The following is a 13,579-nucleotide window of genomic DNA, read 5'->3' on the forward strand; positions in this document are numbered from 1 at the left end:
TTGAGCTGCATGTTGCAATTCATATTGTGGCCAAGTCAAATGTGACTCTGCAATTGAACAGACCATAATTTTAATTAAAGCATTAATACTTCATGCTCTGTTAGCAGTTAAGTGGTCAGCCACACAAACTGTTCTATGGCGATAAGAGAGAGCAAACGATAACATTAAAGGCAGATTGCATGGTGTGCAAATGAACGGAAGGCAAGGATGAGATGTGGCAATACTTGTTTCTCCGCGAACAAGGAAAGAAGCTTTTATCTTACCTACAAGAAGATGTTACTATTGCACATTCATTTTGTCATGTTTTATGCAAGTTTTCAAACTAAAGGTCATCAATGATATAAGCCATACCGATATTGCATTTAATGTTTAATCCGAATTATATTAGAGTATCGCTTGGTCGTTATAGTCGTTATTACATATACAGAGTGCTATTGTATAGTGCGAAGAAGTTCACACGCTATGATCATGGCTGTATCGCACTGTAAGTGAACAATCAGACGGATATGAGACTAACATTATTCAAGACACGCAGTCTCATTTGTTTCTTATGCTATGTTACGTATGCGATGCTGTCGCGGTTTATCTATTATCAGCAATGTAAATAATATATGCTCCTTGATTGACTTCTAAGCGCCGGATGTCTAACATAAAAAATGAAGTCTCAATTAAGATCATAATCAAGTCTTTACTGGGTTTTTTAACTAGACCATGTTCAGTGTTATGTGCATATTAAGCCCAGATTCGTGAAAACATCTAAAAAGCGAGTGTTAGCCTTATTTTTTAAATCAAAATTAGGTACTTTGACACACGTTGGTGTTTTCCCTCAACAGAATTTATTGATTATCATATTACAGGGTCCAAAAGATCCATTCAGAATTTTTTCTTTGAACTTTAGAAGTGTCAATTCATTGAGTCAACTGTGTCTGATTATTGTCAAATGCAACCTCCGTTGAGTCAAATCACTACGGCACAGCGATGTACGTTCGATGTGCTGACACGTGCGTCACAGGATTAATTTGCATAAGTACAACAAAAGTCTTTAGATAACCAACTGCAAGTGTGAAAGTCTTTTCGGTGGGTTTTCCAGTATGTGACCTTTCACCTTTAAAGTTTTGGCCATTGAGAAAAGAACAGCAAAGGAAAGCTATAACAGGTTTGTTTCCTTGTTTAAAATTCATGTGACCACTAGACTTTAAGATACATAGCTTGACAGAAACAAACATGCCTGCCAATGATGTATTGGACAATATATCAATTTGTATCGGATTCAGATTATTATTTCATCATCCTAGTTGTCAAGCCGTGCATTTAACATGTGCAGCTCTGTTTTGTTGAATTTCTTGAGAGCGTACTTTTCGATAAGCCCGGTCCGGGCATGTATATAAACCGGCCAAATCTAGTAATTTCCATGATATTTTTTCCATTAAAATAGGGCTTTTCCCAGCGTGTCAAGTTGCTCGTATCGGGAAAGTGTAGGCCTGGCAGAAAACCACGGTAACTAGGTATTGTCGCGTCAAGTAAAGAGTTGAAATAACCACGCTTTAGAAAGCTGATTTTTGCGATGCTTTCGTTGAAATGAATCCGGCATTTCTTTTAACCCCCAATCTTGAGGTAGAATGAGCCACAGGAAAAGATAATTGGATTCTCAAATCTTTACATTTCTTTTATGATTAACCACATGTGATTGCTCATTGTGAAGCTCTTGGAGACTGCCTCAGTTTTCGAAAACTGGAATTCAGTGTATTCATTTTCCAAATAGAGCTAACGTTGGGATCATGGCAGCCATTTTGAATTTCAAATATTTGTAGATGTTAGGTAATTTGTTTCTCTCCAACCAGATTTTGCACGGTGACCCCTCTTATCCTTGATGTCGAAAAGGGGATGGTTTAAAGTTTCCTTACAAAAAGTTTGGGCAAAAGTTCATAAGTCTTTCAGTTTCGAGACGCATACAACCTTGATACATTAATTTATCCCTGCAGAAGACTGTCTCAAGTTGTTAGCATATGGGTAACTGTTCTTTAGGGATAGTATTAAGATAAAAAAATTATACAATCGAAAATAATTGATCTAGCGTGAGGGTCAAACAGTTGAGGTCATAGCCTCGTTTTGATTAGAATAGCAAGAAAAATTATAAAAAATGAACAAAGTTACTCATGATACATTTTCTTGTACTCTCAGACTGTTTTCAGAGTCAAGTTTGTGGGGGACAAGTGTCTGAATTTACCTACTGCATATCCTGCCGAACTGCAGCACTGAATGATTTACAACTGACCGCTATTCGTTAAAAATGCAATTACCATGTTAATGAGAGGAAGACATGTTTTATGCGACGAAATTATCAACAACAAATCTCAAAGTTGACAAATAAATCATGCGTAACTGTAAATTGGCAAATGTCACATAAGAGTCGATGTTCAGTCAAGCATGTGCCGTCAAGAACACTAAAAGTTCAAACTTGTCGCTTAACAGTTATTTCCTAGTCATGCCGATTAAAATACAGCACCAAGTGCTTATTCAATGAAGCCCCCCCCCCCACCAAGCACTTCCACTCCCCCATATGCCCCGGCGACGGTGTCTACCAAAAAACGTCGGAACAGTGATCTTCCGTGCTTTCACATTTCAGATGAAGAGAACGGAGACGCAGCAACAGAACTCTCGGAGAACTGAGAGTTTCAATTTTACATTCGACGGAGAGTTTCTCCTTTAATATTACCTTTACTTTTTCATGCTTCTCATATTAATAATATTTTTTTCATTTCGAGATTAAAATCTGATATTTAGAATGCCCGACTGACAAACTCCACAGAGTTTAATCGTTTTATTTGAAGCGTTCGCAGATGATGACGTCACTGTTTTTGCCCATTGGCAGGCCATTTCCTTAACGTTATTTTATCTTGTACATGTGAAATATAAATGGTGCATGTCTCACATTTTTTTTCTATCAATGTAGAAGTGTTTGTGGACTCAGGTGAGGAACTTGTACGATTCACTCGAAAACATTAGGTAAATGTTTGTTGTAATATATCTGAAGATTTCGGAAAGCTTAATGCAAGACTCATTAAGCAAGATGGATAATCAATTTGCAATGAGCTTAATCGCCCCTCAAAAAACAGACATTGAACACACTCAAGTGGCGCTCTGGAATAAGCGCTCTTTGTTTTGTCAGCTATTACGACATTCAAGTAAAGTTTCTTGCCAAATATCACAATAAACTCCAACGATTATTCATAAAGCTGGACTTAAATCAACGGGAAATGTCATCCCTGTAAAAAATCACGATATCTATATCGTAGATTGCACCCCGGGGAATACAATGCGCAACGGGGAAACTTTTCATTTTGCCTGGTGTTCGTCATTTTGATTGATTAAGCTTTCAAGAGCCACCCATTGAAGTATATATGTTTTCTTTCCTCGCTCACTTAATAGAGCTCAAAACGCTATCTTCTTCCAAGTCGTCGCATTCGATTTCGGATTTCCGAAGATGCTTGAGATAGATCGCGGAAACTAAGAACGTGTGAACAAATGAGGATCCAGACGACAATTTGTTGCTATGAGGAAGTAGCCCAAGCTATAAAAAAAACTGTTATCATAAAGAGCTTTGAGATAACGTTCTTGGCGTAGAATCGTTGCAGTTTTGCTCTGTTGAAATCCCAGAGCAGAAATAATGCAATGCACATGCAGCTGTGCGGGTTTTGCTCCTTAACAAAGAGAGCTTAATTCCACCATGTCATGACAAGGAAAATATGCCATGTCAAGTCAGTGAGTTGAAACATCCGAATTCGTGTTATTATGTTAATAGTTGTAAAGAGACTGTCTTATGTATGCAATCGCATTGTACAATGATTTATACCCACGCTGTAAGCTTTGTGGAATATTATTCGCTTGAACAAGGATATGATCAAGTGTGCCGACGATTCCTCATTTCATCTTTTCTCAATACAGCGATTTGTCTGGAATATCAAATTTAGGCTGTCGAAAAACAACCTGCCTTGACGTGCAGTCTAGTGGCTTGTGGCAAATTATAACAATGATGCAGAAAATATGTACGTGCACTGGCTAATTGAAACAACAGTTGTCCATACCACACTTGAACTTTCCAATTACAATAATCTAAATTTTTAACTGATTTCTGAGCTGTCAATGTACGTGCTTGTAATGAGTATCTGACCAACCTGTATAAACATCTTAGTGATTGAAAGCCATAGAAGACAAACGTAGTTAATTACATGTTAATATTAATAGTAACCTATGACCCTTATTACTTCATCTTAATATCATGTGATCGATATTAGTGAGTTTATTTCATAAATTTGACAGTAGAAAGCGACTCTTGTACATTCGATAAAATGTTGACGACACTGTAAGAAACATATTTTTTGCATTTTGATATTCTGGGCGAGGTTACTCGTTTTGCGCATGTCATCTTAAACGATTTTCATGATAGAATCTTTGCTTTCTCTGAAGGTTAGGGATAAAAGGATCGGTCACCTTTTGACAGACAAAACAGATTTTCTTTCAGGAATCCTGACTTTTTCCTTATTTTGTAACTTTACCTAGTACTCTAAGCAAATGTTTTACATGTTAGAGCTTATTTTTTATTTTTTAATCGGGCTGTATTTAATGAGGGTAGCCCGGTTAAATCTAGAGGGACTTTATCTCCCTCAGGGCCCTCGACATTACAACAAATTTAAAATACAAAACCACAAAAACAATTTTAAAAAGTACAAATACAAACAACCACATATAACAACTACCACAATTGCCAGGAACAGCGATTTTACTTGTGATATTAATTTACAGCTAACTTCCGTCATGTATTCGCTTTACATTTTCGTTGTGTAATTGAACACTACAGAGCACTTCAGCTTGAGATTGGCATTCATAGAACCACTCTGTGACTGACATGTCAAGTATTGATATTTAATTTCAAAACCATCTACTTTTGCAAATTTTTGTCGTTTTCGACTCTATTATTATCTGTATCAACGATCACTTCTTAGATAAATTCAAATATTTATTTTTCTCGGGGAAAAAAAGAAAATTCGACGAAGCAACGACAAATTTCTTGAGTTTCCTAAAGTCTACAACCATACTGCACATTAAACGTGTACGCTGTTCCTGGCGCTTTTTTGTCATCGCATTATAAATGTCTTATCAAGCTGATCATGCGCGAAATGTCACTTCACGGCACGCCAAGGTTTTCTTACTTGTGAAAAGTCGTCGACTCACAAGAATTATTTGTCTTCTTTGTTTACTCTGGGTCTGTCTCTTCGGAATTTCAAAGCATGTTCGTCAGCGTGTCCTTCATCCTTATTCAAGGTGCTATCTCATAAAAGAAAATGAAATATAATAGTACAAACTTGACAAAAATAACAAGTAAGGACAGTAACCTCGTCACGTCTAGGGGGTAAGGTACAAAAGCATAAGACAAACAAACGTGCCTGCTTTTTACCATTCACTGATGAGTACAACCTTATCCTACATCACCAGAGGTGAAATTTTGATATCATTTAAGTGCAAATTAATAATTTTCCTAAATAAAATCGTTTTATTTAACATCAGTTTGTTTGATTCGATTATTTTTTTCTCTGAATAAATAAATTTATGAATTTGAACGTTTTTACCCATAGTAAAATAGTTAGCAAGCGGCACCGAAAAGACTACAATGTTCCTACTAACCAGCATGTCACCGTATATGAGTTGCATAAATCCTTTGAAAAACCAAAGCGATTGAAAAGGGTTTTTTTTTCAATCTTACGTATGAATGGAAGACTAATTGTGTTTCTTTAATTAACATCAATTAAAAAAACACACATTGCAAAATTGTGAACATGGAAACATTTATCGATCAAGTTTTACGGTGATGTAGTCTAGTTCATTGGCGGTGGTCATTAATAAAAAATCATTTGAAGATATCCATTACAGACGTTTGAAAACTTGGCACCATTCCAAAGTTTGGCTATCTCCTTCTCAAGACAGATTATTCGAATGATATTTTACGAAAAGCTTATATTTCCAAAACCTGATACAGCGCAGAGATTTAAAGTTATCGAAATCGGAAACTAAATAATTGAGCGCATACGCAGCCATGGTTCTTAGTATTAGATCATGCTCCTGAACAGAGATATTTGTGGATAAAATATAGCTTTTGAAGCGTTTGAAACCGTTCCACCACTTCGGAAATTGTCACCAGAAGGGATGATGAAAGACAGATACGTATTATCAGGAAATTCAGAAATTTGAAAAACGAGGATGATTTCTTCTCCGGCCACTTATAATTCTTATAAGTGTAATATGTTTAACTAGTACCTGAGTATTTGCGATATAAAGTGATGCTATCACTTTAGTTTGAGGCATCACGGAATTTATAGTATAGGGTTTTAATGAAAAATTCACCAACGATAGAAAGCGATACGAGATCATTTTGAGCTGATATCAGTGTGTGCATCAACTCATTTCCAGATAAATGCGATTGAACGATACGGTGTTATTAAGTCCGCCTTTGCGTCGGAATGTTTTTTGTGCATACATAAGCATTTCCCGCTTTTATTAAAAGTGTTTCATAGATTGAAGTGTCCCAAATGTCTGAATATTGTTTGTTGCTGCTAGCCACTGTCTATCTTCTGTTCTCGTCGTTGAAGCTTGAGTATACGGTACTCGAATGTATGACTCTATGCCTCCGTGGACTCTACGGAATGATTTTCGTGTGCCGCCTCGGTTTGAAGCCTCCGAGGCGAGAAGATTTATGCATATAACTTGTCTTTTAATCTCATGCCTTGCTTATTGGGAATTAAAACCCATGATTAAATACTAGGGTCTCTATTTCGAATATACCTATAGTTTTAGTTTTTGATAATACGTGTAACTGAAGTTATTAACCCTTTTTCAACCTATCTGCTTCCTCACAGAAAACCTACTTCACGCTTTTTGAAATACAATCTGTTCAAAATTCTGCTTGACTAATGAGAACAAAGTATCACATTTTTCCCTGTGCAGAAGAACCGTGCGTAACTGATTGGAACGAAGTATTATGGCATTCCTCTGTGCAGGTGCCACATATGGAAGTATCATTATCAATGTTATTCTTTGAAGTGACTCTGAAGAATATAGGTCTATAGAGTACTCTGTGAATGTTTCACACTTGTACTTGACAGGACGGCAAAATTTGAGATTTTTTTTTGGAAATATTGTCAGGATAAGATTTACGTACAACTTGCGATGGCGTTCATGATCACAAATGGTAGGAATATTAACAAAGTTATCGACAATTCGATCAGTCATGTAAAGGAGCATAATACTTCGTTCCAATCAGTTACGCACGATTCTTCTGCACATGGAAATATGCGATACTTTGTCCTAATAAGTCACGCATAATTTTGAACAGATTGTATTTCAAAAGCGTGAAGTAGGTTTTCGGTGAGGAAGCAGATAGGTTGAAGAATTTCCTGCCTTCTTCGGCTGTCGACTTTCGTGTATATAGCGTGTGCCATGTACAGATGGCATTATGACAAGAGTGTTGCCTTTTGTTTTAGACACAGACATATAACTTGATCACGACTTGCAGACTTGGAGGAGGTACCACGGTATAACATTACTTTGTAGATTCAGCATTGTATAGTAACAGTAACCTTATTCCAACAAAAGGACAATCCGCGCTGCCTGGGGCGGTACAGTGTATCACCTGATTCTCAGCTCAACTGCAAGCGTCTTCCATTCATTGTCCATGACAGACAGACAGAGAGACAGACTGACACACACATACACACACTGGCAGACACACGGACAAGAAGCTGTCTTTGACTGGAGCGCATCGCAGTCCTTGCGTGCATTCACGTATTTCATTAAAGTATGCGGACTTGTCGGTAGTGCTTGGGCCTCTGGTTTTTGTTAACGAAGCTACAATCCAAGAAAGAAACTTTCAGCGCTAATCTTTAGGATTGCAATCTCGGTTGCCCAAATACAGGATTAATAATAGATACCCTGAGAAAGTCTCGCTCAAGGCAGAGAAAATCAATGCCACATCGCGCAGGGCATTATCAAGCAAAGAGAAGATATGAGGCACATTTTAAAACACTGGACAACTCGGATCTGCACGGTCCCTTGCTAACACTCACGCGTAATGTGCACCAATTAGCCGTCTTTTACAGCTTGGGTATTTTGGTCTGTCAGTGCCATCGCTGTTTTATCGACCAAGTCGTTCCAAATGTGTATGCTATGTACTTTTGGCGACATTTGTTATCCTTTTTGGTTACTTTTGTCTACTTACGATGGAAACGAACAAACCTGGCAATGCGATAATATCGGAATATCTCTGATAAACCAACAATGTTGCTTTTTTGGACGAGAATCCGGACAAGGAAATCATCGATTATAAACCTTTGAAAAGCCCATTCTTCCTTTTTTCATGTCCAGGTAGATGAACAAGTTACCGGACGAATTAGTAATGTGCAGCACTAAAATTACTTTGGAAGATTTTTATTCTAGCTTGTAGGGGAGGGTACAGCAAAAGAGGATTTGCGAATCCTTGAAAATAATACGTAAATGGTGTGTGCCCATGGGTCTCTCTAACTAATAGGCGAGCTTGGAAATACATTATAGTCGAAAAAAGAGAATGGAGATATTGAAGAGGCCGGCCCGGGGCAAACTCGACTGAACAAAACCGGAGATTGGGCTTTCATCTCGTCGGCGGGGCGATCAGTTGTGGTAAATTTAAAACGACGACGAGAAAAACACCAGAGAAGGGAACAATGAGAACATGTTTTTGCATCGAACGAGAAATGCGAGCTTGGAGTCAATAATGCATGTAACCCAGGGCCTGATGACACGCCGCACCGTCTCTCCTGCCTCCCTGCCCTCTATTGGATCGGAACTCACGCAGAGAGTTGAAACCAGTAGCTATAGGTTTTGTCTCAAGAAGTACGCAAAGAACTGCCCGATATTTCCCCCACTTTCCTGTCATGCTTTTTTTCCCTATAAAATCGGGTCTCGAAATGGAGACGGCATGTGATGCCATTACCGAGCTTTTCCACTCCCCTGTCACATAGGTTAAAAGTCTTCTGTCAACAGAGAAGCGAGATACAAATCTCATGATAAACATAATGGGATTTTAGATCATTCGATAGTCTTTTTGTCTGCCGTGACATTGTTCAGTATGACAGCGGTAGCTGCACAGACGTTTCTTCCATGTCGACCGCTATAATTTGACTCCGAGTCTCCGAGGTTTTCTGTTTTTATAAAAAGATTATTCAAAAAAAGTAGACATATTGCTAAAAATAGATATCACGAAATCCCTTCTGTGTACTTGTTGCTTTCTGTTTCTCTGCGTTTGATACATCCTCTCTCTCTCTCTCTCTCTCTCTCTCTCTCTCTCTCTCTCTCTCTCTCTCTCTCTCTCTCTCTCTCTCTCTCTCTCTCTCTCTCTCTCTCCCCACAAGTTCCCCTTGTCAGTTAACGGTGCAATACAAAGGCGTGTAATATGAATACTGCATCATATTGGACGTGCGCTGTCGGATACCTATATGTAGCCTGCGTCCTTCCATCAATATAATTTGTGAAAATATATCAAATATGGATTGGTTCTTCCAATAATGTTTGCCAAAGGCGATGCATACGTTTTCAAATTATTACCGGAATACCAACATATCGCTCTCCTTATCACCCCAGGTGGTACCGAGATATATTCCGCGTCTTCTTTATTAAAATCCACTGATATTTCTTCTTAAGTAAAATGCAATAATCGTGATATACTATTTATGTGAAACAATTTTGTATTAAGTTCGTATCGTTGCGGATAATTCCCATACATTATCTCCGTAAGTACAGACATGTCCTTTCCTATGTACTACTGTCTTCCAAATCGCTTCTGCGTTCGAAATCTTGAAACACATAACTTACTAGCTAATTTTCATCGAATAAAGTGCATTCCAAAGACAGTAATTAAATACACGTTATGTTTGTAGTAACATACGATCACAGCATTTCACGGACACTTGCCAATTCATCAATCAATTTTCTAATCTGCCTGAGTGTAAATATGCATTAACATGCATGCATGCAGGCACGCATGCATGCATGCATCAAAGCATAAGTGCATAAACACATACATACACACATACATACATACATACATACATACATACATACATACATACATACATACATACATACATACATACATACATACATACATACATACATACATACATACATACATACTTTTCCTCTGACGTTGCTTTCAAGCGATTTCTTCACGATGGTTGCCATGGCTACGGACTTGCTTAGTAATGATAGCGACGTTCAAGTACAGCGGAGCGAAACCACACCGAGTTCAAAAAAAACCAAACACGCAAATCGGTACGATGCCACTTTCTAAAGTCAAATCTAGGTTTGAAGCGTTTACTGTTTATTTTATGCCATGCATTCTTAATTTCGGATTTCGTTTTTGAGTGAATCACAGTTAGGTTTATCTCTCCTCAAAAGACGGAGAGGCATGACCTGTGTAAGGAATATCCTAGCCAAATCCAGGTTAACCACTGACTTTCAAGTACTTTGAAAAACCTTTGCGACAAATCTTTAGGTCAATGCTGAAACTGAAACGCACCTTGAAGAAGCAGTTGCCGTATTGTCAAAAAGCTGCAACTCTATGTTCAAATTTATCCCGTCTTTGTTTGATATGCTTTCAGGCTTTTGCTGGTAACATGCACGATCTTAAATGGTTATCGGGTCTTGTCGTTACAAACGCCGATGATGCGTGGGCGAGATTTGGAAATTTCGTCGTTGGGCGATAATCTACAAAAGCAATGGAATGAAAAGGAGTGATGCAAACACCACACAAAAATTACAAAGGAAGTCCAATGAGATATCTGGACACACTAGATCGACAATGAGAAATTCTTTCTATCGATCGAAAATTAGGCATGAGTCTAAACATATGAGAAATAAGCTCCCTTAAGTGTTTATCAATGGAATTTTTATGAAATCTGTATCTTTTCAAGGTGGGCTCAATCACCGTCCATTCATATCAGAAGTTGATTTGTGCAACAACATTTGTTGTATTTCAATTCACGTGATTGCGAAAGCAACTCCGAAATTCGGAGTTGACATACCATGGAGGCAGCTTGCGAGTTCAATAGCCGGAAGTAAAATCAAAATGAGATTGTAAAGTTTTTCGCAACAATAGGAATTCAGTTGGAAGTAACGAGACCTACTAACTGTAGGATTAGGCCTGTATGGCAAATCAAGCACTCGCTATGTAAATGACAGGAACGATCCTCATTGGGTTGTCAGAAATCGCTCTGTTGGGCTTGTTTGTATACAACATTTACGGGTAATTCATTTCAAATCGAATCATGTAGATCATTACAAATGCGTGTTTACACTTCCGTGGTTTTGGCCGCCACTGATTCGACAGACTTCCGAGTTGTTGCCGTCGGAAAGGTCGAATTACGACAACGGGCACGCAGTGAAAGAGTTGGCCTGATCATCCGGGGAATAATTGACTCGACACAAGTCATTTTTCCCAGATGATTTGAAGTCGGCGCTGGATGTTTACTCGTAGATTCAACTTGCTGGTTATCTTGAACATCCTTCAAAATATCTCCCATTCCAATTTTCCAGCAGCAAAATTGCGCTCAAAGATCGCTTTCCAGTACAAAGTGAACCACTATAAACTAATGTCATTTGTGTAAATGCCCCTGCATTGATAGAGAAGGCCAGATGTCAACATAATCGTCTTAATGTTTCACCGACTTCAACAATAGCATTCTTAATTGCAACGATCGTGATGCGATTGTACTGCTTCTTTTCTGGGCTGCGTGGGCTGAAAGATTAACATTGGCCGGATGTAGGACAAGGAGCTCATGATTTCAAACCTAGTGACACACTCCAGTCCTTAAAAAGCGAATCCCAGTCATTGACCCGACGCAGTTATGCGGAGCTTTGATCAAATCCTGAACCTCCCCCCCCCCAACAGCCAACGAATAATATAGTTGTATACGGCATTATATGTCTCCGTTCCCGTAGCGAAGAACTTGATACTGTGTGAACACTCCTTCTTCGTGCTCTCAGTGATGAAAATCACCGCGGTAACTAGGGCGACAAACTCTCATTAGTGACAAATGTCATCCAGGTGGGCAAAGAGCCAAGCACCGTCCCTCTAGTGTGAGTGTGAGCTAAGATAACATTTTGTTCGGGGTGCACGGTGTGCTGTACAAAGACGCGGGGCCGATCGATCATCTATGGCTCCGGGAACCAGGTGTTCTCATTTACCTCTATCTTAGCTTAAAAAAGAATTGTAATCTACCACTTCTTCATACACATAGGTCATCTATTTGAAAAACCAAGATAATGACGTGAGAGGTATTGTTAGCTTTGAGACTGTAAGCTATCATTATGACAGTAAGGAGGAAAAAATCATGGCGTAGGAATATATTTGTTCATTAAGGATGTACGCGCCTCGAAATTAAATAACTTGAATTTTCACTCCAACTTTTCCCAGCGAAATTTTCAATCATTTTCTCAGCAAATAAACAAGAATAAAAGTTCGGTGTCAAAGTGAAAATTTTGGTAGAAGAGACACAAATTACCTGACAATTACAGATATTTGAAAATAAAAATGGCCGCCATTCCTTTGTTAAGTCTTTGGGGAAATTTTAAATTCTTATTGTCACAAAAATAAGACGGCGGAAAATTAACTAAATGAAAGAGCTTCAAAATACGCCCAAAAAAGTGGAAATCCGAATATGTCGTGTCACGTCGGTATGTGCACTTACTGATAGTGTCGTGCGCGTGTAGAATCATGCGGTGTCATTTTGTACAAGTTTATCGTATTTAGCAGCGAATAAAGAACAATATTATTGGTGTTGTCAATGAAGACTCAAATTGTTACAACTTCTAAACATTCAAACTTTACTCATCGATCTTCGCAGACTTGACAAAACAACTATAACTATCTTTTTAATATGGTTTGACTGATGTTACTCAGCTGGCAATTTTTACAGTTGTAAATTATTGGATTACAAGGATGAATTACGATTCAATTCGCAATTTTACAAGCGCTAATTTACAAGTATGGATCATATAAATCATTTCCACTGAAGTGTTATTTACACGCAGAAGATTATAATAAATTTAATATCGCACGACACCGATAAACAGGAATATTATTGAGGATTTCGAGCACTGCTTAGGTAGTGCTTGGCGCCTCATGATTGAAAAGCTCAATCATTTTCCTCAAACTTTCCCCCGAAACGAAACCTTCAACCATTCTCTAAACAAATCAAAAATAAATCTGAGGGATCGTTTGGCACCAGAAAAACAAATAAGCTGGCATTTATTGGTACCAGTATTTGAAATTCAAAATGGCTTACATCCCTGTGTTAACTCTGTGGGAAAAAATTAAATTTTTTGATTTTCACAAAGTTAGGACGGTGAAAACGAGCCCTCACAAGTGGTAGACTAGAAAAGGATTTCTAAAAAAACGGACTGTTTCCGAGACGCATTATACTTTAATCGAAAAATATTGGGTGAATTTGTTAGCCCTAATTTTTGGGCCGATCATACATATATCGAATCCTTG

At 38.2% G+C, this 13,579-nt stretch overlaps 1 protein-coding gene across 2 annotated transcripts in view; it reads left to right on the plus strand.

Annotated features, from left to right (window-relative positions):
- The window catches only part of LOC139140099 (uncharacterized), a 39,958-nt gene that overhangs the window by 1,070 nt on the left and 25,309 nt on the right, over nt 1-13,579 (plus strand). The window lies entirely within an intron of this gene.

Source organism: Ptychodera flava, chromosome 1 (assembly GCF_041260155.1).
Source record: "Ptychodera flava strain L36383 chromosome 1, AS_Pfla_20210202, whole genome shotgun sequence".
Classification (NCBI taxonomy): Eukaryota; Metazoa; Hemichordata; class Enteropneusta; family Ptychoderidae; genus Ptychodera; species Ptychodera flava.